At 49.9% G+C, this 27,414-nt stretch overlaps 1 pseudogene; it reads right to left on the minus strand.

The window, feature by feature from the left end:
- Positions 1 to 23,896, minus strand: part of LOC129693974 (zinc finger protein 271-like) — a 42,721-nt pseudogene extending 18,825 nt beyond the window's left edge.
- Positions 23,897 to 27,414: the final 3,518 nt, after the last annotated feature.

Below are 27,414 nucleotides of genomic sequence, written 5' to 3' on the forward strand. Positions count from 1 at the left end.
GAAGTTCCCCCTCATGTTACCCCTAAACTTCAGTCCCTTAATTCTCATGTCATGTCCCTGTGTTTGAATCTTCCCTACTCTCAGTGGGAACAGCTTTTCCACGTCAACTCTGTCTATCCCCTCTCATCATTTTAAAAACCTCTATCAAGTCCCCTTAGTCCTTCTGCGCTCCCCTTCCTAAAGCCCTAAACTGTTCCCACCCTCCAGCCTTTCTCTGTCCCTTTCTTGTAGTTGCTGAAACCAGGCATCATTCTAGTAGATTTCCTCTGTACTTTCCCTATTTTGTTTGATTTTATTTGTTTCTTCCGCTGACAGCCACGCTGAGTCAGAGCAGAGTTTCTCCCCTTTTAAAAACCTCCAATGATCACATGTTCGTTCTCCAGCATCCTAGGCAGTCTTTTATACCCATCAAATGACCATAATACAGACCTACCTGCCCAATCATTCCTGTACTCCCTCTGGCTCTGGTTTCTCGCCCTTCCGTTGATCCCCTATTCCCTCTTCCCTTGTGTGCTGCAGGTCAGGCAATCTGATCCAGTCACATTGTTGGGACATTTATATCTGACGTAATTCTGCAACACACCGTCGTCTGCCCTCGTTGGCGAGGCCACTGGATCTCCTCCCTGGTTCGCCCCATCAGCCACGGTGGTGACTGCCGTTCATGCGTCCCTCTGTTCTGTAATACACAGATTAAAAGCTGGTATTAGACAACAATTCAAAGGAACAGGCCAACACCTTCGGCTGTGACATCACACGCTGTCAATCGTGTTGGAAAGAACTGCAGAAGTTGGTTTATATTGTAGGTAGACACAAAATGCTGGAGTAACTCAGCGAGATAGGCAGCATCTCTGGGGAGAAGGTTTTGTTTTTTAATGGGTGACGTTTCAGGTCAAGACCCTTCTTGAGACCGATTCAGTCCCTCAAATTCATGCTTGTCTTATCAATAGGGTGATTTCATGGTGGCCGATTGGGAAAGGGGGAGATGCAGCGAGACCTGGGTGTCATGGTACACCAATCATTGAAGGTAGGCATGCAGGTGCAGCAGGCAGTAAAGAAAGCGAATGGTATGTTAGCTTTCATTGCAAAAGGATTTGAGTATAGGAGCAGAGAGGTTCTACTGCAGTTGTACAGGGTCTTGGTGAGACCACACCTGGAGTATTGCGTACAGTTTTGGTCTCCAAATCTGAGGAAGGACATTATTGCCATAGAGGGAGTGCAGAGACGGTTCACCAGACTGATTCCTGGGATGTCAGGACTGTCTTATGAAGAAAGACTGGATAGACTTGGTTTATACTCTCTAGAATTTAGAAGATTGAGAGGGGATCTTATAGAAACTTACAAAATTCTTAAGGGGTTGGACAGGCTAGATGCAGGAAGATTGTTCCCGATGTTAGGGAAGTCCAGGACAAGGGGTCACAGCTTAAGGATAAAGGGGAAATCCTTTAAAACCGAGATGAGAAGAACTTTTTTTCACACAGAGAGTGGTGAATCTCTGGAACTCTCTGCCACAGAGGGTAGTTGAGGCCAGTTCATTGGCTATATTTAAGAGGGAGTTAGATGTGGCCCTTGTGGCTAAGGGGATCAGGGGGTATGGAGAGAAGGCAGGTACGGGATACTGAGTTGGATGATCAGCCATGATCATATTGAATGGCGGTGCAGGCTCGAAGGGCCGAATGGCCTACTCCTGCACCTAATTTCTATGTTTTCTATGTTTCACGAAAGGTCACTGGAGCATAGATCCTCACCCACGTGACAGCAAAATCCAACTGAGGTACAAGCGTCACTTCCGGTACATGTTATTGATGCTGAAAAAGCGCACTTTCACACCCGTTAAAAACCGCGAAAACGGCCCGTTTTTGAGCTGTAAATAACTGTGCCAGTCGGGGTGACCGTGAGGCACAATTATCTTACTTTACAGTCCAGAAGATAGATAAAAACGAAGGAAAATACAAGAGTGAACTGAAGGGGCAACAACAGCGGAAGTGGTCAGCGGACATTCGCCGTGGAGATATAAAGATAGAAAATATCGGGAATTATCGCGTTTGCTCGCTGCATTTCATCAAAAGTAAGGCATCATTGACGTTTTATCTTTATTCATTTGTTATATGAAAAGTTGTAAAAGTGAAAAATCCGTCAGTAAAATTGCAAAATCGCCCATGGTTCTCAGGTGGGTTTTAACATGCAAAATGAAAACGCTTCTGAAGCTACATTTACCATTTAAATAATCGTAAACTATCAATGCGTTTTGAAATAAATTTTACTCAGATGCAAGCTAAGGAATGGGATAATTGTCAGCTGTTAGTTGGACAAAATCAGGACATTTAATTATTTGCCAAAATATATTTCTCAATGTTTCTTGTTTAAAGCCTGCAATCACCCAAACTACTTATTTATTTATCATCTAATAACAGACAAGCCTGTGCAGGCTTTAAACAAGAAACATTGAGAAATATATTTTGGCAAATAATTAATGTCAGGACTTTCATATGAAGAAAGACTGGATAGACTCGGCTTGTACTCGCTAGAATTTAGAAGATGGATAGAAACTTATAGAAACTTACAGAATTCTTAAGGGGTTGGACAGGCTAGATGCAGGAAGATTGTTCCTGATGTTGGGAAATTCCAGATCAAGGGGTCACAGTTTAAGGATAAGGGGGAAATCTTTTAGGACCAAGATGAGAAAAACATTTTTCACACGGAGAGTGGTGAATCTGTGAAATTCTCTGCCACAGAAGGTAGTTGAGGCCAGTTCATTGGCTATATCTAAGAGGGAGTTAGAAGTGGCCCTAATGGCTAATGGAGAGAATGCAGGTACTGGATACTGAGTTGGATGATCAGCCATGATCATATTGAATGGCGATGCAGGCTCGAAGGGCCAAATGGCCTACTCCTGCAGCTATTTTCTATGTGTCTATGTCTTTTAAATGGCACTTCTTCTGGTCCTGAACTATCCCAGCTGTGGATAGATGATCTCTCTCTACCTTTAATTAACCTCCAGCATCTAATTCAAACATATTTGGTTATCTTACTACTGTGTGGGATCGGGTCAAGCACAAACTTACCATTTTTCGTACAGTGTAATAAAGACAAAGTGCATTTACTTCATTGATAAAAATAGTAAATACTGAAAACTGTGCAAAGTGCAATGGTAGATGATCCATTATCACAACTGGGACTTAAATCAAATGCAGCTCAATCTGCTGAGTGTTTCCAGCATGGCAGCATTTTATCTTATTCCTCAGATCTTCTGGAATAGCAATGTTTCTTTAAATTTCCATGCCCCAAATAGTTACAAAAGCCATATGTTAGCCGGGTCAATAGATTTGTGTAAATGCCATACTTCCACTCACATACCCGACACTCCCAACTCGTTAGTTCGCATTTCATTATTCAAATATGTACAAAATGCCTTCCATGCTACAAATCCTCAAAGTATATTTTCCTCTTGTTACCATTCTGCTGCACCGTCTCCTGGGATCACTCTCTCCGCTGTGACCAGAGGGTGATAAAAACGAGCAGCACTCCTTTACTCTGGCAACAGAGCAAGTTGCTCGCCAAAAATAAATGAAAACGGAGAAAACGAGTTCAATATCTGATGCCTGAATCTCATTATAAAAAATACCGTGAACATTGGGCCATTTTGTAACTGAAACAAAGTCCAACATTTACTTTACAACTTTACAGATCTGTGTCATTGTGCAACATGAATCTCCACAAACACATCCAATGACAAAACGCAGCAGCAGCAGCTGTTGCTGAACATTTCCACTTCAAACTATCACTGCGACACATTTAGTCACAACTAAAAATTCAATGTCCTCACAGACAAGAGCACAGGTAGATGGGACTGGGGGGGCGGGGGACAACATTGTTCGGCATGGACTTGAAGGGCCGAGATGGCTTTTTTCCGTGCTGTAATTGGTTATATTATATGGTTAAGAGCAACTCAACTCCAATAGGGGCACATTAAAAATATTGGGAAAACACCCTACTGGGCTGTGTGAGGAATGCCATCAACCAGAAACAGTTCAGCATGCCCTAGTTGCATGTAGGAGATATGAGACAGAAAGAGGATTTATGATCATTGAAATGAGGAAAATTGGATTGACAGAAATATCAGTAAAGAACATTCTAGAGTGTGGAGGGAAAGGAAAAGGAATAAAGTTGTTGTTTGATTTCTTGAGGGCCTCTGGGCTTATAAAAAGGATCTAATATTAAGACATGAGTACTGTGGAATGAAGCCAGAAGGTGGCAGCAATGCAACATTGCGGATGCCGGCTGCCGTAAAACTCCAAAGAAGAAGAAGTAGAAGAACTCCAATGGGGAAATTTAACACAAGTCTCTACCCAAGATTACACCCGTCCACTGCGGACCGGCGGATGAAATACTCACCGATGGCAAACTGGTGCCCCACTCCCCGGCCGGACAGAGGGGTCCCGGGTCCCGCAGCTCCGCTCCCCGGGCCTCGAGCCCCGGGCCCGCGCCCGGACACAACCCGCCGCCGCCGCCACAACCAAACAGCTCTGCTCTAAGATCTTTGGCCACAACTGGCCGGAGGAAGGAAGCGCCGCCCATCCGGTGACTTGCCAGGTACACAAAAATGCTGGAGAAACTCAGCGGGTGCAGCAGCATCTATAACCATATAACAATTACAGCACGGAAACAGGCCATCTCGACCCTTCTAGTCCGTGCCGAACACATATTCTCCCCTAGTCCCATATACCTGCGCTCAGACCATAACCTTCCATTCCCTTCCCGTCCATATAACTATCCAATTTATTTTTAAATGATAAAAACGAACCTGCCTCCACCACCTTCACTGGAAGCTCATTCCACACAGCCACCACTCTCTGAGTAAAGAAGTTCCCCCTCATGTTACCCCTAAACTTCAGTCCCTTAATTCTCAAGTCATGTCCCCTTGTTTGAATCTTCCCTACTCTCAGTGGGAAAAGCTTTTCCACGTCAACTCTGCCTATCCCTCTCATCATTTTAAAAACCTCTATCAAGTCCCCCCTTAACCTTCTACGCTCCAAAGAATAAAGCCCTAACTTGTTCAACCTTTCTCTGTAACTTAGTTGCTGAAACCCAGGCAACATTCTAGTAAATCTCCTCTGTACTCTCTCTATTTTGTTGACATCCTTCCTATAATTAGGCGACCAAAATTGTACACCATACTCCAGAATTGGCCTCACCAATGCCTTGTACAATTTTAACATTACATCCCAACTTCTATACTCAACGCTCTGATTTATAAAGGCCAGCACACCAAAAGCTTTCTTTACCACCCTATCTACATGAGATTCCACTTTCAGGGAACTGTGCATAGTTATTCCCAGATCCCTCTGTTCACCTACATTCTTCAATTCCCTACCATTTACCATGTACGTCCTATTTTGATTTGTCCTGCCAAGATGTAGCACCTCACACTTATCAGCATTAAACTCCATCTGCCATCTTTCAGCCCACTCTTCCAACTGGCATAAATCTCTCTGTAGACTTTGAAACTCTACTTCATTACCCGCAACCCCACCTATCTTAGTATCATCTGCATACTTACTAATCCAATTTACCACACCATCATCCAGATCATTGATGTACATGACAAACAACAGTGGACCCAACACAGATCCCTGTGGCACCCCACTCGTCACTGGCCTCCAACCTGACAAACAACCATCCACCATTACTCTCTGGCATCTCCCATTCAGCCACTGTTGAATCCATCTTGCTACTCCACCATTAATACCCAACCATTGAACCTTCTTAACCAACCTTCCATGAAGAACCTTGTCAAAGGCCTTACTGAAGTCCAAATACACAACATCCACTGCTTTACCCTCATCAATTTCCCGAGTAACATCTTCAAAAAATTCAAGAAGATTAGTCAAACATGACCTTCCAGGCACAAATCCATGTTGACTGTTCCTAATCAGACCCTGTTTATCCAGATGCTTATATATATTATCTCTAAGTATTCTTTCCATTAATTTGCCCACCACTGACGTCAAACTAACAGGTCTATAATTGCTAGGTTTACTTATCCACTTTTATATTTCTCAAAAGTGTCAGTACTTCCTCTTCTTTGAATCTCATAGTTTCCATAGCTACTCTACTTGTTTCCCTTACCTCACATAATTCAATATCCTTCTCCTTGGTGAATACCAAAGAAAAGAAACTGTTCAATATCTCCCCCATCTCTTTTGGCTCTGCAGATAGTTGTCCACTCTGACTCTCTAATGGACCAATTTTATCCCTCGTTATCCTTTTGCTATTAATATAGCGGTAGAAACCCTTCGGATTTACTTTCACCTTATTTGCCAAAGCAACCTCACATCTTCTTTTAGCTTTTCTAATTTCTTTCTTAAGATTGTTTTTACATTCTTTATACTCCTCAAGCACCTCATTTACTCTACTCTGCCTATAATTATTGTAGATCTCCCTCTTTTTCCGAACCAAGTGTCCAATTTCCCTTGAAAACCATGGCTCTTTACAATTTTTACGATTTCCTTTCAACCGAACAGGGACATAAAGATTCTTAAAATTTCACCTTTAAATGTACTCCATTTCTCTTCCACATCTTTCCCATAAAACAAACTGTCCCAATTTACTCCTTTTAAATCCTTTCGCATCTCCTCAAAGTTAGCCTTTCTCCAATCAAAAATCTCAACCCTAGGTCCAGTTCTGTCCCTCTCCATAATTATATTGAAACTAATGGTATTGTGATCACTGGACCCGAACTGTTCCCCAACGCATACCTCTGCCACCTGACCCATCTCATTTCCTAACAGGAGGTCCAGCACCGCCCCTTCTCTAGTAGGTACTTCTATGTATTGCTGCAAAAAAAACTATCCTGCACACATTTTACAAACTCCAACCCATCCAGCCCATTTACAGAATGTGTTTCCCAGTCTATGTGTGGAAAATTGAAATCTCCCACAATCACTACCTTGTGCTTACTACTAATATCTGCAATCTCCTTACATATTTGCTCTTCCAATTCTCGCTCCCCATTTGGCGGTCTATAATACACCCCTATAAGTGTTGCTACCCCTTTCCCATTTCTCAGTTCCACCCAAATAGCCTCCCTAGACGAGCCCTCTAATCTATCCTGCCAAAGCACTGCTGTAATATCTTCCCTGATAAGCAATGCAACACCTCCACCTCTTGCCCCCCCAATTCTGTCACACCTGAAGCAAACGAAATCCTGGAATATTTAGTTTCCAATCACAGCCCTCCTGCAACCATGTTTCACTGATCGCCACAACATCATACTTCCAGGTGTCAATCCAGACTCTAAGCTCATCCACCTTTCTTACAATGCTCCTAGCATTAAAATATACACATTTAAGAAACCCACCCTCTCTTATTCTCTGTTTATGGAGCGAAGGAAATAGGCGACGTTTCGGGCCAAAACCCTTCTTCAGACTGGTGACTTGTGCACTGCAGCCTGTGCGTCAACGGTGTCCTGTTATTTTCAGTTAATCACAACCATACTTTATTAGAAACAAAGAATATAGGTGCAGGAGTAGGCCATTCAGCCATTCAATATGATCATGGCTGATCATCCAACTCAGTATCCTGTACCTGCCTTTTCTCCATACCCCCTGATCCCTTTAGCCACAAGGGCCACATCTAACTCCCTCTTAAATATATGGAATAATATTTATTGTCATTCAAACCTAGGTTTGAACGAAATTTCACTTCTACAGTTTTTTACATTACAAAAAAAACCCCAAGACCAACACTTAACACAGTTTACATAAACATCCATCACAGTGAATCTCCAATTCCTCCTCACTGTGATGGAAGGCAAAGTCTTTATCTCTTCCCTTTGTTCTTCTCCAACTGCAGCGTCGAGGCAAACTGGCCTCAACTACCTTCTGTGGCGGAGAATTCCAGAGATTCACCACTCTCTGTGGGAAAAAATGTTTTTCTCATCTCGGTCCTAAAAGATTTCCCCCTTATCCTTAAACTGTGACCCCTTGTTCTGGACTTCCCCAACATCGGGAATAATCTTCCTGCACCCAGCCTGTCCAACCCCTTAAGAATTTTGTGCTCCGCATCATTGGAGCTTCCCGACTTGGCCTCTCCTGAGACTGCAAACTCTCGATGATAAGTCAGCAGATAAGGGATCAGTTCCGATGTGGGGCTCAAGTCAGTCCGTGGAGGCCTCTAGCTCCATCCATGGCAGGGCGCAGAGCGACCGAAGATGCAACGCAAAAAATCATCGCTTATCCCGCAAGGTAAGAAACTGAAAAAAAGGCTCCCCCCGACCCCCTCCCCCTCCCACCACATAAAACATTGAAAAAGTAGTTCATCCAAATATGTGTAAAATATAAGGCGACAAACTCGTCAGAGTCACTCAGACCAGACTGTTGAAAGGCCTCCACATAATCCTCAGGAGACTCCTGCCTGGACTAAGATAAACCAAACATAGCTGAGTCCACCAACAACATGACACATGGGACTCACCCAGACCTATCCCATACTGTCAAAGTTGTCCATGCCCAATGTAGAATTTTACCTTGAAGGCCAGAACTGTCCTTTTGCACACAATTTGAAAGCTAGTAGAACTGTGGATACTGGTCCCAAAGTCCTTACCCACTGACGCCTCAGCCAGAACTGTCTGAATACTATGTTGGATTCTGTCCACCAGCCAATCTATAAAGACCACATCTGGAGAACTGAGTGTAGAGATTCACATTGGACTCCGTGTAGAAACCAATTCCAGGGATGAAATGGCTGATGGAAGAAGAAGAGCCAAAACTCACAAATTTCCAAGAAAGAGACGATTTTATTGAAATACGATTCGGAGGAAGACCCAACTTGAATGCAATGAGGAACGTACTCCTTGTGCGGGTATAATGAATGAATCTGAATGAATCTCTTTATTGTCATTGCACATGGTACAACAAAATTTAAAAGTCAATCCCACGGTGCGATTCACAAGAGCAATTTTAAATATATAAGAAAAGGTAAAAATATATACATATAAAAAAAATTACAGATAAATAACAATAGCAGCTGAGGTAGAATCATTCAGTTGAATGTGAGTGTTATTTCTTATTTTGCATTGTTAAGTTCACGTACGGCTATGGGGTAGAAGCTGTCTCTGAGTCTGTTTGTGCGAGTTTTGAAAGACCTGTACCGTCTGCCAGAGGGCAGCAGGTGGAACAGGTTGTGTCCAGGGTGGGAAGGGTCCTTCAGGATGTTGGCTGCCCTGCCAAGGCAGCGAGAGCTGAAGATGTCCTTCATTGAGGGCAGTGGGCAGCCAGTGATTTTTTGTGCGGTGTTGATGATCCTTTGAAGGGCTCTCCTGTCCGCTGCAGAGCAGCTGGCATACCATGTGGTTATACAGTATGCCAGCACACTCTCGATGGAGCAGCGGTAGAAGGACACCAGCAGCTTCTCCTCCAGGTTGTTTTTCCTGAGGATCCTCAGAAAGTAGAGTCGCTGCTGGGCCTTCTTGACTGCTGTGGTGGTGTTTGTAGTCCAGGAGAGATCCTCCGTAATTTGTGTGCCCAGGAATCTGAAGTCTGAGACCCTTTCCACACAGTCCCCATTTATGAATAGGGGTTTGGGGGCTGCACTGTTCTTACGGAAGTCTATGATAATTTCCTTTGTTTTTGTGGTGTTTAGGATGAGGTTGTTGTCTGAATACCACGCTGCCAGTCTTTGGACTTCCTCCCTGTAGGCTGTCTCATCTCCTGAGATACGTCCAACCACAGTCGTGTCGTCCGCAAACTTGACGATGGTGTTGGTGGAGTGGGCGGGGGCACAATCGTGGGTGTAGAGGGTATAGAGGAGGGGGCTCAACACACAGCCCTGTGGGGAGCCGGTGCTGAGTGTGATGGGGGTGGAGAGGTGATGGCCCAGTCTGACGGTCTGGGGGCGGTTAGACAGAAAGTCCTTGATCCAGAGGCAGATGGGTTGGGAGAGTCCTAAATCCATGAGTTTGGTGACCAGTCTGCTGGGGATGATGGTATTGAAGGCGGAGCTAAAGTCAATGAAAGCATCCTCACATAGCTCCCCTGGTGTTCGAGGTGGGTCAGTGCAGTGTGAAGAGCAGTGGTGATGGCATCCTCAGTGGACCCATTTGCTCTGTAGGCAAACTGGTGTGGATCGAAGGTGGGCGGGAGGCAGGCTTTGATGTGCTGCTGGACCAGCCTCTCGAAACACTTCATGATGACTGGTGTGAGAGCGACCGGTCGGTAGTCGTTAAGGCCGCTGATAACAGGCTTTTTTGGTAGTGGGATGATTGTGGCAGACTTCAGGCACGGTGGGATGATGGATTTGGACAGGGACAGGTTGAAGATTTTCGTGAAGACCTCGGAGAGCTGGTCTGCACATTCCTTCAGAACCCTTCCTGTCACGCCATCCGGGCCGGCAGCCTTCCTCGGGTTCACCGCCCTGAGCACCCGCCTCACTTCATGCTCCTGCACAGTGAGGGTGTAGTTGTTGTTGTTAGGGGCTGGTGGGAGAATGGTGACAAACTCTTCTGGTTCTGCCTCGAAGCGAGCAAAGAAGCAGTTCAGCTCCTCTGCCAGTGAGGCGTCACCATCGGCCGTCGTGCTGTTGCTGGGCTTGTAGTTGGTGATGTGCTGGATGCCCTGCCACACCCGCCGTGGATCGTTGTTGTTAAAGTGGTCCTCTATCTTCCACTTGTGGGCCACTTTGGCATCCCTGATGCCTTTCTTCAGGTTGGCTCTAGCAGCGCTGTACAGGGCTCTGTCGCCAGACCTGAAGGCTGTGTTGCGGTCCTTGAGGAGAGTTTGGACCTCTTTTGTCATCCACGGCTTCTGGTTGGGGTACACCCGGTTGAGTTTGTCGACGGTGACGTTGTCAACACAGTTCTGGATGTAAAAGAGTACCGTGGATGTGTACTCCTCCAAGTCCTGATTTGCAAAAATGTCCCAGTTTGTCCTTTCAAAGCAGTCCTGTAGCTGTGAGGAAGCTCCTTCAGGCCAAGTTTTAACAGTCCTGGTGGTGGGTTGAGCTTTTCTCCTGAGGGGGGTGTATGCTGGTGCTAAGTGAATGGATAGGTGATCCGACTGGCCTAAGTGTGGTAGTGGTGTGGCTCTAAACCCCTTCTTGATGTTTGAGTAGGCCTTGTCTAATGTATTTTCTCCCCTGGTTGCACATTTGATGTGTTGTTCAAACTTGGGGAGAACTGATTTTAAGTCTGCGTGATTGAAATCACCAGCTATGATATGGGCTGCTTTGGGGTAGGTGTTCTCTTGTTTGCTGATAGCGCTATGGAGGTAGCCTAGGGCTATGCTAGCATTAGCATCTGGTGGGATATACACAGCTGTAACTATGACCATGGTAAACTCACGTGGAAGGTAGAAAGGCCTGCATCTAACTATCAGGTACTCCAAATCAGCAGAACAGTGTCTGTCTATGATTGTGGTATTTGTGCACCAGTTGTTGTGAACGTAGATGCATAACCCCCCTCCTTTGCTCTTACCGGAGTCTTTGTTTCTATCCCAGCGAAATGCTGTGTGGCCTGCTAGCTCAATGGCTCCGTCCGGTACAAGTGCGTGTAGCCACGTCTCTGTTATTAGCAGAATGCAACTGTCCGCGATGAATTTGTTTGCGGCGACCTGTAGTCTTAGTTCGTCCATTTTGTTGGTGATGGATCTGGCGTTGGTGAGAATGATGCTGGGTAGCGGTGGTTTATGTGGTTGTTGCCTTAGCCTAGCGAGTAGTCCGGACCGGCGACCACGCTTTTGCTTCCTGTGCCTCCTCCGTCTCCGGCGTTTGCTGGGGCCGACAACAATCCACGGAGAGCCCGGTGTCCTGGCTATCTCCTCCGGTATGTTGCGTGAATGCAGAAAAACACTCTTAACTGCCTGTTTACACTGTAATCCGATAATCAGAAGATCCTGTCGGCTGAAGGTGAGATTCGCACGATGAAACGTAACATTGTCAAACAGACATACAAACAAAAACACACAAAAAAAGCACCGAAAGGGAGAGCTTCGAGCCGCTGCGACTGTGCGCGCCGCCATTTTGTACATCTTGTAATGTCATGATCATCATTTCAGAATCGTGCAGAAATTCTCCTTTGCTTCTTGCTCTGCCAGAGAACTATGGGGCAAGGGACAATGAATATATTCAAGCCAGTGATGCCAAGCATTTCATCAACAAAAGAAGCAAGGGAGTGAGTTAGAAAGTGATGTTGGGATCAAATCTGCATCATTCTTGACCTTAGTGAAGGGCGGAGCAAGCTCAAGGGGCCAGTTAGCCTCCTGCACCTGGGTTATACAGTGAAAAGCAAGACACCTAGCAGCAGTGGTGATCAAGGGGATTAGGATAACAAGTCCATCAGGAAAGAGATACTGTAACATCAAAGCCTGAACAACCAGACTGCTAAACAGCTTCCTTCCACAGGCTGTGAGGCTGCTAAACAGTCACTCCACCTGATTCTGGTGCTTTGCACTGACAATTTAATAACTGGTACTGAGTAATAACGCTGGCGCTGGCTCTGGCCACTTAAATCAGCTGCCCTGGACATTTTATGACTGTTTTTACTTGTATTTTAATGTTGCTTTTTTTACCTGCACTTTTTTAAACAATTCGTACTGTTTTATCAGGAACTGGATTGTTTTTTTATTGTTTTTATTTTTTGCGTGAAATATTTAAGTTTTATGTGCGATGCTCCGGTATTCCCTGGGAAAACGTCTTCTCATTTTGCACTGTATTACTGTTGCAAGATAATAAAGGATGATGATGATGATAGCTCTCTGAAAGTGGCAACACAAGTACAGTGGGAAAGACGACGTGTGGTCTGCTTGTATCATCGGATGGAGCAATAAATACAAGGGTTAGGGAGTCATCTGGCAACCCGGCCTGTATGATTTTGGTTAGCCGGTATTTGGAGCATTGTGTGCTGTTCTGGCTGCCTGTTACAGGAAGGATGTGGAGGATTTGGAGAGGTTGAAGAAGCAGTTTACCAGAATGTTGCTTGGATTAGGGTGTATCGTCACTCCTGGAAAACAGTGCCCAGCAGGCAGTGTGCTGAAAACAGTGGGGATGGAGAGTGAGGAGGGGGGGGTAGAGTGGGCGGAAAGGGGAGGGCGGAGAGTGGAAGGGAGGAGAGGGGGGGGGGGGGGGGGGGGGGGAAGGGAGGGGAAAGGAGGTGGGGGGATGGGGGAGAAGATAAGGGAGAGAAGAGGGGGAGGTGGAGGGGAGTTGGGGCAGGGGGGAAGCGTGGAGGGGGTGCAGAGGGGGGGAAGGGGGAGAGAGGGGCCAGAGTGGGGGAGGGTGGAGGAGACAGGGGGAGATGGAGGAACTGAGGTGGATGTGGAGATGGGGGAGGGGAGTGACAGGGAGAGGGAGAGGGGGAAGGGAGAGGGCAGAGGTTGGAGGGGGAGACAGCGCAGAGGGTGGAAGGGGAGTGTATGGATACAGGGGGGAGGGGAAATAGAGAGGAGGGGGGGGAAGAAGGGGGAATGAGGGAGAGGGGGGATTCTCTAGAGAGGGTGGAGGCAGAGAGGGAGGGAGGGGCAGAGAGGAAGTTGGGACAGATAGGGGGCAAGGGGGCAGAGAGGAAGGGCATGGAACATGGAAACCAGAGCAGGGACAGCGAGTCCGGAGGCAAAAAATTAACTGTGAGTCGGGGGGTTTGCGAGGAAAAACTCAGGAAATTATGAACTGTGTTGTGTGGGGGGGGTTACATGGAAAAACTCAAGAAATAATAAATCAAATTTACAGATGATGGGATTTTTGAAATGATGATGTAAATCGTTACCGGAACATGTAAAAAATTCGCCGTTACCACGTTGGGTTTTCGAGGAGATGTGAATCAAAGAAAAAGTTCAAGTTTGAAAATGAGATTTCGCACAAGCAAACATCCAGACGTTTATAAGTTAATAGACCAGGGGGACCCATTGGGTCCCGTCTCGTCAATGTGCGGTTGCGGGGGGGCTCTGCGGCATCACACATACACTAACCACCCTACACACACACGGGAGGGGGTAGAGGGGAGGGAGGGGAGAGAGTGGGGAGTGGCTAGAGGTGGGAGTGGGGGTGGAGGAGAAGGAGCAGAGAGGAGGTGGGGAGAAGGTAGCGGGAGAGTGAGAGAGAGGAGGGGAGGGGGGGGGAGAGGGGGGGGGGGGGAGAGAGAGAGAGAAGGGGGAGAGGGGGGAAGGGGGGGAGAGAGGGGGGGGGGAGAGGGAGGGGGGAGGGAGGGGGAGGGAGGGAGAGAAGGGGAGGGAGGGGAGGGGAGGGAGGGGGGGGAGAGGGGGGGGGGGAGGGGGGAGGGGAGGGGGGGGGGGGGGGGAGGGGGGAGGGGGGGGGGGGGGGGGAGGGGGGAGGGGAGGGGAGGGGGGGGGGGAGGGGGGGGGGGGGAGGGGGGGGGGGGGAGGGGGGGAGGGAGAGAGAGAGGGGGAGGGGGGGAGAGGGGGGGGGGGGGGAGAGGAGAGGGGGGGGGGGGAGAGAGAGGGGGGGGGAGAGAGAGAGAGAGGGGGGGAGAGAGAGAGGGGGGGGGAGAGAGAGAGGAGGGGGGGAGAGAGAGGGAGGGGGGAGAGAGAGGAGGGGAGTGGGGGAGAGAGATAGAGGGGAGAGAGGAGGATGAGAGAGAGAGGATGAGAGAGAGAGGAGGGTGAGAGAGAGAGGAGGGTGAGAGAGAGGAGGAGAGAGAGAGGGGGGAAGAGGGTTAAGGCAGGGCGAGAGCAGGGGGGGACAGAACGCTGAAACCTTTAATATTTTGAAGCTGTTGTTTTAAGGTTAATAACTGGAGAAATATTGGTTGAAATGCGACGGGAAATATGTCTCTGGTCGGGGGAGAAAATGTCAGCAGTCAGCAGCGTGTGTGGCCAACACAAGCCTGGCTCACACAGACATGTAGAATGTTGAGAACAAAGAATAATAGTGATAGATTAGAGGAAACCTTGTTAGAATTTATTGTCACACATACCAATTAATGTGCAGTGATATTTGAGTTACCATACAGCCGTACTAAATAAAAAGCCACAAGACACACAGCCACATAAAATAACATTTAACAGAAACATCCACAGCGGAAACCACATTCAATTTCAAGCATCTTCCTCATTTGTTCACCTCTGGTCGCGGCTGTTGAACCCTCCGCAGTCACCGCTGTCCGATGGCGTAGTGTCTCAATGACGGAAACTCCGGCGTCAGGTGGATTGGAACACTCGGTAGCATGGAGCTCCCGAGTCGGCCTCTTCTTACCGGAGACCGCGGGCTCCGCAATGTTAAAGTCCGCGCCGCACCCGCGGCTTGAAGCCCCGGGCTTGTCTTCAGGAAAGGCCGCAACACTCCAAGTTGTTGGGCAGCAGAGAGGAGCGGAGATACGACACGGAGAAAAATCGCTTCTCCGTCAAGTGACTGAAAATAAAATTCCCCCAATTCCCTCCCCCACCCATCAAACAAACCAAAACACACTAAAAATTACCTTTAAAACATACTTAAAATAATAAAAACAGTAGATGGGACAGACAGACTGTTGGCCAGGCAGCCAGTGCTGGTGGAGCCACCCGGTTGACACTGATTATTTGGGGCCCACCTGCATTTGTTTTGCTTAAAAAAAGACATTTATTTAATTACCGAGTAAAAGTCCTTGTTTACCGCAGCTGGAGTCTTGCCGACGTCCAAGGGCGGAGAGCGAGATCCCAACATTCAGAGTTGAGGGGGAATGGCCTGGGGACGGGAAGCGGTGACTCCGGATTAATCCTGACGCCTTTCACCAGCGAGAAGACAGAGGAATGATGAAGAGATGGCCCACGATGGGGGATGTCTCCTTAATTTGGAGAATTCAATGTTCATGTCATGGGGCTGTAAGCTATGAGGTGCTGTCCCTCCAGTTTGTGTCACCTCACTCTGACTATGGAGGAGGCCCAGGACAGAAAGATCAGTGTGGGAGTGGGAAGGGGAGTTAAAATGGTCGGCAACCGGGAGATCCAGCTGGCCTTGGCGGACTGAGCGCAAGTGTAGGGTGAAATGCACGCCTAGTCTAGATACAAGGAACTATTGACTATTGACTAAATAGACTATTGACTATTGACTATTGAAATGCACGCCTAGTCTAGATACAAGGAACAGCAGATGCTGGTTTACAAAAAGAGACACAATTCTCCTGGAGTAACTTGCACCTCTGTAGAGCATAGACAGGCAACATTCTAGGTCAGGACCCTTCTTCAGACTGCTTGGTGTGGGGGTGTGGAAAGGAGAGGTGGGAGTGGTCGCCTTAGATTGCCTTCCCTCCACAGATGCGGCCTGACCCACTGAGTTCCTCCACTGCTGTACAGGGAATGGACAGACGATGTTTTGAGTCAGGACCTTTCTTCAGACTGATTGGAGAGGGTGGGGGGGGGGGGGAGGAAGAAGGAAAAAGGGATGGGGGCTGGACAGAACCTGGCAAATGATAGGTGGACACAAAACTCAGCGGGACAGGTAGCATCTCTAGATAGAAGGAATGGGTGATGTGTCAGGTTGAGACCCTTCCTCAGAAGTGATAGGTAGATATAGGTGAGGAAGACACAAGAAACTTCCTCACCTATAGAAACATAGAAATTAGGTGCAGGAGTAGGCCATTCGGCCTTCGAGCCTGCACGCCATTCAATATGATCATGGCTGATCATCCAACTCAGTATCCCGTACCTGCCTTCTCTCCATACCCCCTGATCCCCTTAGCCACAAGGGCCACATCTAACTCCCTCTTAAATATAGCCAATGAACTGGCCTCAACTACCCTCTGTGGCAGAGAGTTCCAGAGATTCACCACTCTCTGCGTGAAAAAAGTTCTTCTCATCTCGGTTTTAAAGGATTTCCCCTTTATCCTTAAGCTGTGACCCCTTGTCCTGGACTTCCCTAACATCGGGAACAATCTTCCTGCATCTAGCCTGTCCAACCCCGTAAGAATTTTGTAAGTTTCTATAAGATCCCCTCTCAATCTTCTAAATTCTAGAGAATAAACCAAGTCTATCCAGTCTTTCTTCATAAGACAGTCCTGACATCCCAGGAATCAGTCTGGTGAACCGTCTCTGCACTCCCTCTATGGCAATAATGTCCTTCCTCAGATTTGGAGACCAAAACTGTACGCAATACTCCAGGTGTGGTCTCACCAAGACCCTGTACAACTGCAGTAGAACCTCTCTGCTCCTATACTCAAATCCTTTTGCAATGAAAGCTAACATACCATTCGCTGCAATGAAAGCTAACTGTAGCTACCTGTAATCCTGCATAGAACACAATTTAGTTAGATGCACTGAATCTCTAGCCCAGAGTGGGGGAATCGAGGACCAGAGCTCATGGGTTCAAGGGAAAGGATTTAATAGGAATCTGAGGGGTAACTTTTCAACAGGTGGGTGTATGGAACAAGCTGCCGGAGGAGGTAATTGAGGAGGCAGGGACTAGCCCAACGTTTAAGAAACAGTTATAGACAGGTACATGGATAGGACAACTTTGGAGGGATATGGACCAAATGCAGGCAGGTGGGACTTGTGTAGCCGGGATATTTTGGTCGGTGTGGGCAAGTGGGGCCGAAGTTCCTGTTTCCACACTGTATCACCGTGACTCGAACACAAAGTGCTGCAGTAACTCAGCGGGTCAGGCAGCATCTGTGGAGAACATGGATAGGGTGATGTTTCAGGTCAGGACCCTTCTTCAGACTGACACTATGTTAACAGATGAGGGCGTGATCAGCAGATGAGAAGAGTAAGTGACAGAGGCGAGAGAAAATGAAATAAAAGGATGTGAGATAAGGAGAGAGGAATGTATATGTGCAGCTTTAAGGGACATTGGTCAGGTAGCATTTGGAGTATTGCATACAGTTGTGGTGACTCCACTACAGGACTGATGTGGAGGCTTTGGGGAGGGTGCAGAGAATGGTTTAAAAACAAGGAACTGCAGATGCTGGTTTACAAAAAATGACACAAAATGCTGGAGAAACTCATCGGGACAGGCAGCATCTCTGGAGAGGACTGGGTGACAATTCGGGTCGAGACTGAGGAGGTTCCCGACAAGAAATGTTACCCATGCCTTCCAGCATTTTGTGTTTACCTAAACAGCGCCTATCCACATTGCGGTGTGCCAGCAAGCTGGAGGAGCGTGCAAAGGCCTTGCCACGGAGTGGGCAGGTGAAGGGGCGCTGGCCGGTGTGGACTCGCCGGTGCTCCAGCAGGTGGTCAAGGTGGGTTAAGCCCTTACCACGGGACGGGCAGGGGAAGGGACGCTCACCGCTGTGGGTACGCCGGTGCTGCCACAGACTGGACATGCGGGTGAAACACTTGCCACACTCAGCTCACACAAAGGGTCTCTCTCTGGTGTGTATCAGATTCAGATTCAGATTCAAGTTTAATTGTCATTGTCAGTGTACAGTACAGAGACAACGAAATGCATTTACAACGATGCAGCCCCCATGCTCTCTTGTCACAGTGGGAGCAGCTGCACGCCGGTGTGGGTCCGCCGGTGCTGCCGCAACCCCCGCGAGCTGTCAAACGCCTCACCACAGTACGGGCAGTCTTAGGGCTGGTCGCCGGCGTGCATCCGCTGGTGGGCCAGCAGCTTGGAGGAGCGGGTGAAGCCCTTGCCGCACTGGGCACAGGTGTAGGGGCGCTCGCCTGTGTGGATGAGCTGGTGCCTTAGCAGGCTGCTGGAGTGGGTGAAGCTCTTGCCACACTGGGTGCAGGTATATGGGCGCTCGCCGGTGTGGGTGCGCTCATGCACCACCAGGCTGCTGGAGTGGGTGAAGCTCTTGCCACACTGGGCGCAGGTGTAGGGACGCTCGCCGGTGTGGGTGTGCTCGTGCTCCAGCAGCTTGGTGGTGTTGGTGAAGCCCTTGCCGCACTGGGAACAGGTGTAGGGATGCTCGCCGGTGTGGGTGCGCTGGTGCTCCAGCAGGCTGTCGGATCTGGTGAAGCCCTTGCCGCACTGGGCACAGGTGTAGGGATGCTCACCGGTGTGGGTGCGCTGGTGCTCATGCAGGCTGTCGGATCTGGTGAAGCCCTTGCCGCACTGGACACAGGTGTAGGGGCGCTCGCCGGTGTGGGTGCGCTGGTGCTCCAGCAGGCTGTCGGATCTGGTGAAGCCCTTGCCGCACTGGAGACAGGTGTAGGGGCGCTCGCCGGTGTGGGTGCGCTGGTGCCTCAGCAGCTTGGTGGTGTTGGTGAAGCCCTTGCCGCACTGGGTGCAGGTGTAGGGATGCTCGCCGGTGTGGGTGCGCTGGTGCTCCAGGAGGTTGCTGGATCTGGTGAAGCCCTTGCCGCACTGGACACAGGTATAGGGGCGCTCGCCTGTGTGGGTGCGTTGGTGCCTCAGTAGGCTGCTGGAGAGGGTGAAGCTCTTGTGACACTGGGCACAGGTGTAGGGGCGCTCGCCGGTGTGGGTGCGCTGGTGCTCAAGCAGCTTGGTGTTGTTGTTGAAGCCCTTGCCACACTGTGCGCAGGTATAGGGGCGCTCGCCGGTGTGGGTGCGCTGGTGCTTCAGCAGGCTGCTGGAGAGGGTGAAGCCCTTGCCACACTGGGCGCAGGTATATGGGCGCTTATCAGTGTGGGTACCTTGATGCACCAGCAGGCTGCCAGAGTGGGTGAAGCTCTTGCCACACTGGGTGCAGGTATATGGGCGCTCGCCGGTGTGGGTGCGCTTATGCACCAGCAGGCTGCTGGAGTGGGTGAAGCTCTTGCCACACTGGGCGCAGGTGTAGGGACGCTCGCCGGTGTGGGTGCGCTGGTGCTCCAGCAGGTTGCCGGGAGTAGGTGAAGCCCTTGCCGCACTGGGCACAGGTGTAGGGACGCTCGCCTGAGTGGGTGCGCTGGTGCTCCAGCAGCTTGGTGGTGTTGGTGAAGCCCTTTCCGCACTGGGTGCAGGTGTAGGGATGCTCACCGGTGTGGGTGCGCTGGTGCTCCAGCAGGCTGTCGGATCTGGTGAAGCCCTTGCCGCACTGGACACAGGTGTAGGGGCGCTCACCGGTGTGGGTGCGCTGGTGCTCCAGCAGGCTGTCGGATCTGGTGAAGCCCTTGCCGCACTGGACACAGGTGTAGGGGCGCTCGCCAGTGTGGGTGTGCTGGTGCCTCAGCAGCTTGGTGGTGTTGGTGAAGCCCTTGCCGCACTGGGCGCAGGTGTAGGGGTGCTCGCCGGTGTGGGTGCACTGGTGCGCCAGCAGGATGCTGGATTGGGTGAAGCTCTTGTTACAATCAATGCAGGTGTACGGACTCTCGCCTGAGTGCACGCGGTTGTGCCGCAGCAGGCTGCTGTAGCGGGTGAAGTTCTTGCCGCACTCCGAGCAGTTGAAGGGGCGTTCTCCCGTGTGTACCCGCCGGTGGGCCTCCAGCATGCTCGGGCTCTGCCATGCCTTGCCACAGACGTCGCACTCATAACGCTTCTCCTTGTTGTGCCCCATCATGTGGTCCTCCATCGAAGCTCAGCCCGCCCACTGAGCAGGGGGGGCTCACCGGCACACTGGCCGCGCTCAATGGCCGCTCATGTCCCCGTCTCTCCTTCCACAGCAACGGCTCCTAAACCTTGCAGGAGGGGAACACAGAGGGTCAGCATGGTGACAAACAGGACATTACTAAAACATATTGGGTGCATTTATGGCGGAGGAAACCGTTATATATAGAAACATAGAAATTAGGTGCAGGAGTATGCCATTCAGCCCTTCGAGCCTGCACCGCCATTCAATATGATCATGGCTGATCATCCAACTCAGTATCCCGTACCTGCCTTCTCTCCATACCCCCTGATCCCCTTAGCCACAAGGGCCACATCTAACTCCCTCTTAAATATAGCCAATGAACTGGCCTCAACTACCCTCTGTGGCAGAGAGTTCCAGAGATTCACCACTCTCTGTGTGAAAAAGTTCTTCTCATCAATATTTTAAAGGATTTCCCCCTTATCCTTAAGCTGTGACCCCTTGTCCTGGACTTCCCCAACATCGGGAACAATCTACCTGCATCTAGCCTGTCCAACCCCTTAAGAATTTTGTAAGTTTCTATAAGATCCCCCCTCAATCTCCTAAATTCTAGAGAGTATAAACCAAGGCTATCCAGTCTTTCTTCATAAGACAGTCCTGACATCCCAGGAACCAGTCTGGTGAACCGTCTCTGCACTCCCTCTATGGCAATAATGTCCTTCCTCAGATTTGGAGACCAAAACTGTACGCAATACTCCAGGTGTGGTCTCACCAAGACCCTGTACAACTGCAGTAGAACCTCCCTGCTCCTATACTCAAATCATTTTGCAATGAAAGCTAACATAGCATTCGCTTTCTTTACTGCCTGCTGCACCTGCATGCCTACCTTCAATGACTGGTGTACCATGACACCCAGGTCTCGCTGCATCTCCCCCTTTCCCAATCGGCCACCATTTAGATAATAGTCTGCTTTCCCGTTTTTGACACCAAAATGGATAACCTCACATTTATCCACATTATACTGCATCTGCCAAACATTTGCACACTCACCCAGCCTATCCAAGTCACCTTGCAGTCTCCTAGCATCCTCCTCACAGCTAACACTGCCCCCCAGCTTAGTGTCATCCGCAAACTTGGAGATATTGCCTTCAATTCCCTCATCCAGATCATTAATATATATTTTAAATAGCTGGGGTCCCAGCACTGAGCCTTGCAGTACCCCACTAGTCACTGCCTGCCATTGTGAAAAGGACCCGTTTACTCCTAGTCTTTGCTTCCTGTTTGCCAGCCAGTTCTCTATCCACATCAATACTGAACCCCCAATGCCGTGTGCTTTAAGTTTGTATACTAATCTCTTATGTGGGACCTTGTCGAAAGCCTTCTGGAAGTCCAGATACACCACATCCACTGGTTCTCCCCTATCCACGCTACTAGTTACATTCTCGAAAAATTCTATAAGATTCGTCAGACATGATTTACCTTTCATAAATCCATGCTGACTTTGTCCAATGATTTCACCACTTTCCAAATGTGCTGCTATCCCATCTTTAATAACTGACTCTGGCAGTTTCCCCACTACCGATGTTAGACTAACTGGTCTGTAATTCCCCATTTTCTCTCTCCCTCCCTTCTTAAAAAGTGGGGTTACGTTTGCTACCCGCCAATCTTCAGGAACTACTCCAGAATCTAAAGAGTTTTGAAAGATTATTACTAATGCATCCACTATTTCTGGAGCTACTTCCTTAAGTACTCTGGGATGCAGCCTATCTGGCCCTGGGGATTTATCGGCCTTTAATCCATTCAATTTACCCAACACCACTTCCCGGCTAACCTGGATTTCATTCAATTCCTCCAACTCCTTTGACCCGCGGTCCCCTGCTATTTCCGGCAAATTATTTATGTCTTCCTTAGTGAAGACGGAACCAAAGTAGTTATTCAATTGCTCCGCCATATCCTTGTTCCCCATGATCAACTCACCTGTTTCTGACTGCAAGGGACCTACATTTGTTTTAACTAATCTCTTTCTTTTCACATATCTATAAAAACTTTTGCAGTCAGTTTTTTTATGTTCCCTGCCAAGTATAATTCTGCTCAGCACAATGGCGCAGTTGCTGCCTCACCGCCAGAGACCCAGGCTCGATCCTGACTACCGGTGCTGTCTGTGCGAAGTTTGTACGTTATCCCCTTGACCTGCGTGGGTTTTTACTCCTTGGGCTCCGGTTTCATCCAATATTTCAAAGACGTTCAGATTTGTAGATTAATCGGCCTCTGCAAAATTGCTAAATTGTCCCTAATGCGTGTAGGATAGTGCTAGTGTACGGGGTGATCGGTGGTCGGCACGGACTCCAAGCGCCGAAAGACCTGTTGTTTCCAAGCTGCATCTCTAAACTAAACCAAAGAAATGTTGTTGACTCAAAACATAACCCATTCCTTCTCTCCACAGATGCTGCCTGTCCCGCTGAGTTATTCCAGCACTTTGTGTCTATCTTCTCCACAGATGCTGCCTGTCCCGCTGAGTTATAACCATATAACAATTACAGCACGGAAACAGGCCATCTCGGCCCTACAAGTCCATGCCGAACAAATTTTTTTCCCCTTAGTCCCACCTGCTTGCACTCGTACCATAACCCTCCATTCCCTTCTCATCCATATGCCTATCCAATTTATTTTTAAATGATACCAATGACCCTGCCTCCACCACTTCCACTGGGAGCTCATTCCACACCGCTACCACTCTCTGAGTAAAGAAGTTCCCCCTCATATTACCCCTAAACTTCTGTCCCTTAATTCTGAAGTCATGTCCTCTTGTTTGAATCTTCCCTATTCTCAAAGGGAAAAGCTTGTCCACATCAACTCTGTCTATCCCTCTCATATACTCAGTTATTCCAGCACTTTGTGTCTATCTTCTCCACAGATTCTGCCTGACCTGCTGAGTTACTCCAGCACTTTGCCATAGAGTGATACAGTGTTGGAAAGAGGCCCTTCGGCCCAACTCGTACCCGCACTCCTAGATCCCTCGGCTCCAGACATTCCCCCAGCGTCCCGCCATTCAGTGAAGATCCTGCCCTGATTTGACTTCCTAAACTGCAACACCTGCTCCTTACCCCACTTTGCTCCCTCCCCCACCCCCACCAGGCTCCCTACCCCCTTCCTTGACTCACTTGAACCCTTCCCCCAGTTCCCTGCCCCCCATTCATTCCCCTCGGCACCAAACCCACTCCCCCTTGAATCTCTTTGCTCCCTGCTTCCCCCCGCTACTCACTTCACCCCTTTTCCAACCTGCAGACTCTCATCCCTCTCAGATCCTCTCTCTCTCTCTCTCCACCCTCCTCTTTCTCCCCCTTTCATTCTTTCTTTCTCTCCCCTTGTTCTCACCGTCCAGTGCGGGCCGGTTCCATCTTGGCCCAGATGTCATTTCCGCCCCGCTGCTCCGTCTCTGTCTGCGGGGCAACGGCCGGAGCAGTGCGTCATTTCCGGGCAGAGGCCCTGCGGGATGGGGGCGGGGTCCAGTGACGGTGACTGGGCAAAGAGGAGCCTAGATTTCGCTCAAGTATCTTTGGTGGCAACCGTTGCTAGGGCGAGATGGGCGGCTCCGATTGGCGGAGGGTGCTGCCGGTCAGAGGGGCGGGGCGAATGCGTGACCTATAGGACGCGGTCACCTGCGGCGGGGACGCGTCTCTGATTGGTCGGACGTAAGGAGGGGGTGGGACTTGGTCCTCTGTGACGTTGGGCCGGGAGAAGCGGAACCTGCTCCAATTGGCCGCTGGCGCTGCCCGTCCTGGCAGCGGGAGGCCGCGGTGCAGCGTCTCTGGCTGCAGCTCCCCCTGTCGGTTGAAGGTCGCGTTGCAAGGATACAAGGATGGAGATAAAGGGAAAGAGTTAAAGTTAAGAAAGACACTAGAATTAACCGGGCAGAAGGTGCAGGAACGGATAATTGAGCAAGGAAAAGTGAAATAGGAATTTGTGGAATGCCTCCGAGATGGAATCTTAGAGCAGCTTGTATTGGAAACTACCAGGGAGAAGGCAAGTCTGGATTTTTAGTGTCGTGCAATGAACCTGATTTGATAAGGAAACATAGAAACATAGAAATTAGGTGCAGGAGTAGGCCATTCGGCCCTTCGAGCCTGCACCGCCATTCAATATGATCATGGCTGATCATCCAACTCAGTATCCCGTACCTGCCTTCTCTCCATACCCCCTGATCCCCTTAGCCACAAGGGCCACATCTAACTCCCTCTTAAATATAGCCAATGAACTGGCCTCAACTACCCTCTGTGGCAGAGAGTTCCAGAGATTCACCACTCTCTGTGTGAAACTCGAGGTAAAGGAGCCATTCGGAGGTAGTGACCATAATATGATCAGTTTTATTTGAGACAGAGAAGGTAAAATCAGAAGCGTCAGTATTAGCCATGAGGGAGGAGCTGGCCAGAGTTGACTGGAAAGATACCCCAGCAGGGATGACAGTGAACAACAATGGCAGGTATTTCTGGGAATAATACAGAAGGTGCAGGATCCGTTCATTCCAAAGAGGTAGAAAGATTCTAAGAAGAGTAAGAGGTGACCGTGGCTGACAAGGGAAGTCAAGGACAGTATAAAAATAAAAAGAGAAGTATAACATAGCAAAGATGAGTGGGAAGCCAGAGGATTGGGGAACATTTAAAGAGCAACAGAAAATAACTAAAAAGGCAACACGGGAGAACAGATGAGGTACAAAGGTAAGCTAGACAAGAATATAAAGGAGGATAGTAAACGCTTCTTTAGGTATGTGAAGAGGAACAATTTAGTTAAGACAAATGTGGGTCCCTTGATGACAGAAACATGTGAATTTATTATGGGGAACAAGGAAATGGCAGATGAGTTGAAAAAAGTACTTTGGATCTGTCTTTACCAAGGAAAACACAACCTCCCAGATGTACTAGCGGTCAGAGGATCTGGGGTGACAGAAGAACTAAAGGAAATTCACATGAACGCCCAGTGCAGCAAGGGCTTCACCCAGTCCTGCAACCTGCTGAAGCACCAGCGTACCCACACCGATGAACGCCCCCACACCTGCACCCAGTGTGGCAAGTGCTTCACCCTCTCCGCAGCCTGCTGGTGCACCAGCGCACCCACACCGGCGAGCGGCCCTACATCTGCGCCCAGGGCTTCACACAGTCCTGCAACCTGCTGTCCCATCAAATGGGTGCATGCCAGCGACCGTCCCATCCCCAGCCCGTTGTGTGGAGGGCGCTTTGCCATGGCCTCCCACCCTGTCTCACCAGTGCGGGCACACCAGCGACCAGCCCTACGATTGCCCGTACTGTGGTGAGGCGTTTGACAGCTCGCAGGGGTTGCGGCAGCACCGGCGGGCCCACGCCGGCGACTGGCTGCTCCCACTGCGGCAAACGGGGGCTGCGGGAGCACCAGCGTAGGAGAAGGTGAGGATGGACTCTACGATGGCAGAATAAAACTGGACTTTCATTGCCTGTGGCAGGTACACAAAAATGCTGGAGAAACTTAGCGGGTGCAGCAGCATCTATGGAGCGAAGGAAATAGGCAACGTTTTGGCCCGAAACCCTTCTTCAGAATGATGGGGGGGGGGGGGGGGGGGGGGGGGGGGGAAGAAGAAAGGAAGAAGGAGGAGGAGTCCGAGGGCTGAGGGATGGGAGGAAACAGCAAGGGCTAACAAAATTGGGGGAATTGCCTGATGCAGATTGTGTTTTCACCGCTGCCGCAGGAAGTACATCCTCTGTTGGGCCTTTTTGACTGTGGAGTCGATGGTGGCCTCCCATTGATCTATCCGACAATGATATATTCTACATTTCCTTGATCTCATTCCCTTTGTCCTATTTCACTCATACTTCTTTATCTCTGAACATCCCATCAGATTGAAGAAGGGTCTCGACCCGAAACATCACATATACCTTCCCTCCACCGACGCTGCCCGACCCGCGGAGTGACTCCAGCACTGTGTGGCCTTCTTCCCATGATGCATGCTGCCCCCCACGTGACTGATGGGGCGGGACCAGAAGTCCCCCTCGGATTGGCGATGTCGTCAGGGCGCCTGTCATATGCGACGTCCGTGCGTGGTTCTGACATCACAGCAGATGTGCGGGCGGGCGGGCAGCTCGATGCCGTTCCGGATGCTCGGCGTGCCCCCACCCGCCCCTCACCCCGACTCGCTTCCCCCCTCATCCCCAACCTCCCCCCGACCTCCTCATCCCAACGTCCCTCAACCCCCTCACTCTCCCGTCACACCCTCCTCCCCCCTGACCCCTATACCCCGTTCCCCCCCTTCAAGCACTAGTAATGATCACACATTAATAATGTACTGTTTGGCAGCTTGTTGACCCTCTGTGCTCCCCCTGCTGTTCCTGTGGGCAGATAGACGGACACGTGAGTGGCCATTGAGGCGGCAAGGGTGCCGGTGAACCCCCCCCCCCCCCCCCCCCCCCCAAACTGCTCGTTGTGCGGGCTAAGCTTGGAGGCGCTGAGCTTCGATGGAGGACCGCATGACGGGGCACAATAAGCAGAAGCGTTATGAGTGCGACGTGCCTGCACACGGGGAATGGCCTCACCCTCCAGCAGCGACTGCGGCAAGCGCTTTACCCACTCCACCAGCACACCCACAGCGGCGAGCGGCCCTACACCTGTGCCCAGTGCGGCAAGGGCTTCACATGCTCCACCAAGCTACTGTCCCACCAGCGGGTGCACGCCGGCGACCGACCCTTCCCCTGCCCGGTTTGTGGAGAGCGCTTTGCTAGGCCTCCCACGCCCTGTCTCACCAGCCTGTGCACACAAGTGGCCAGCCCTACGACTGCCCGTACTGTGGTGAGGCGTTTGACAGCTCGCGGGGGTTGCGACAGCACCGGCGGCCCAACGGCCCAGAGCCCCTTCACCTGCCCGCTCTGTGGCAAGACCTTTGCCCGCTCCTCCAGCCTGCTGGCACACCGCCACGTGGATAGATAGGCGCTGTTTAGGCAGACACAAAGTGCTGGAAGGAATGGGTAATGTTTCTTGTCGAGACCCTCCTCAGTCTCGACCCGAAATGTCACCTA

This window comes from Leucoraja erinacea, unplaced genomic scaffold (genome assembly GCF_028641065.1).
Source record: "Leucoraja erinacea ecotype New England unplaced genomic scaffold, Leri_hhj_1 Leri_512S, whole genome shotgun sequence".
In the NCBI taxonomy this organism is placed as follows: domain Eukaryota; kingdom Metazoa; phylum Chordata; class Chondrichthyes; order Rajiformes; family Rajidae; genus Leucoraja; species Leucoraja erinaceus.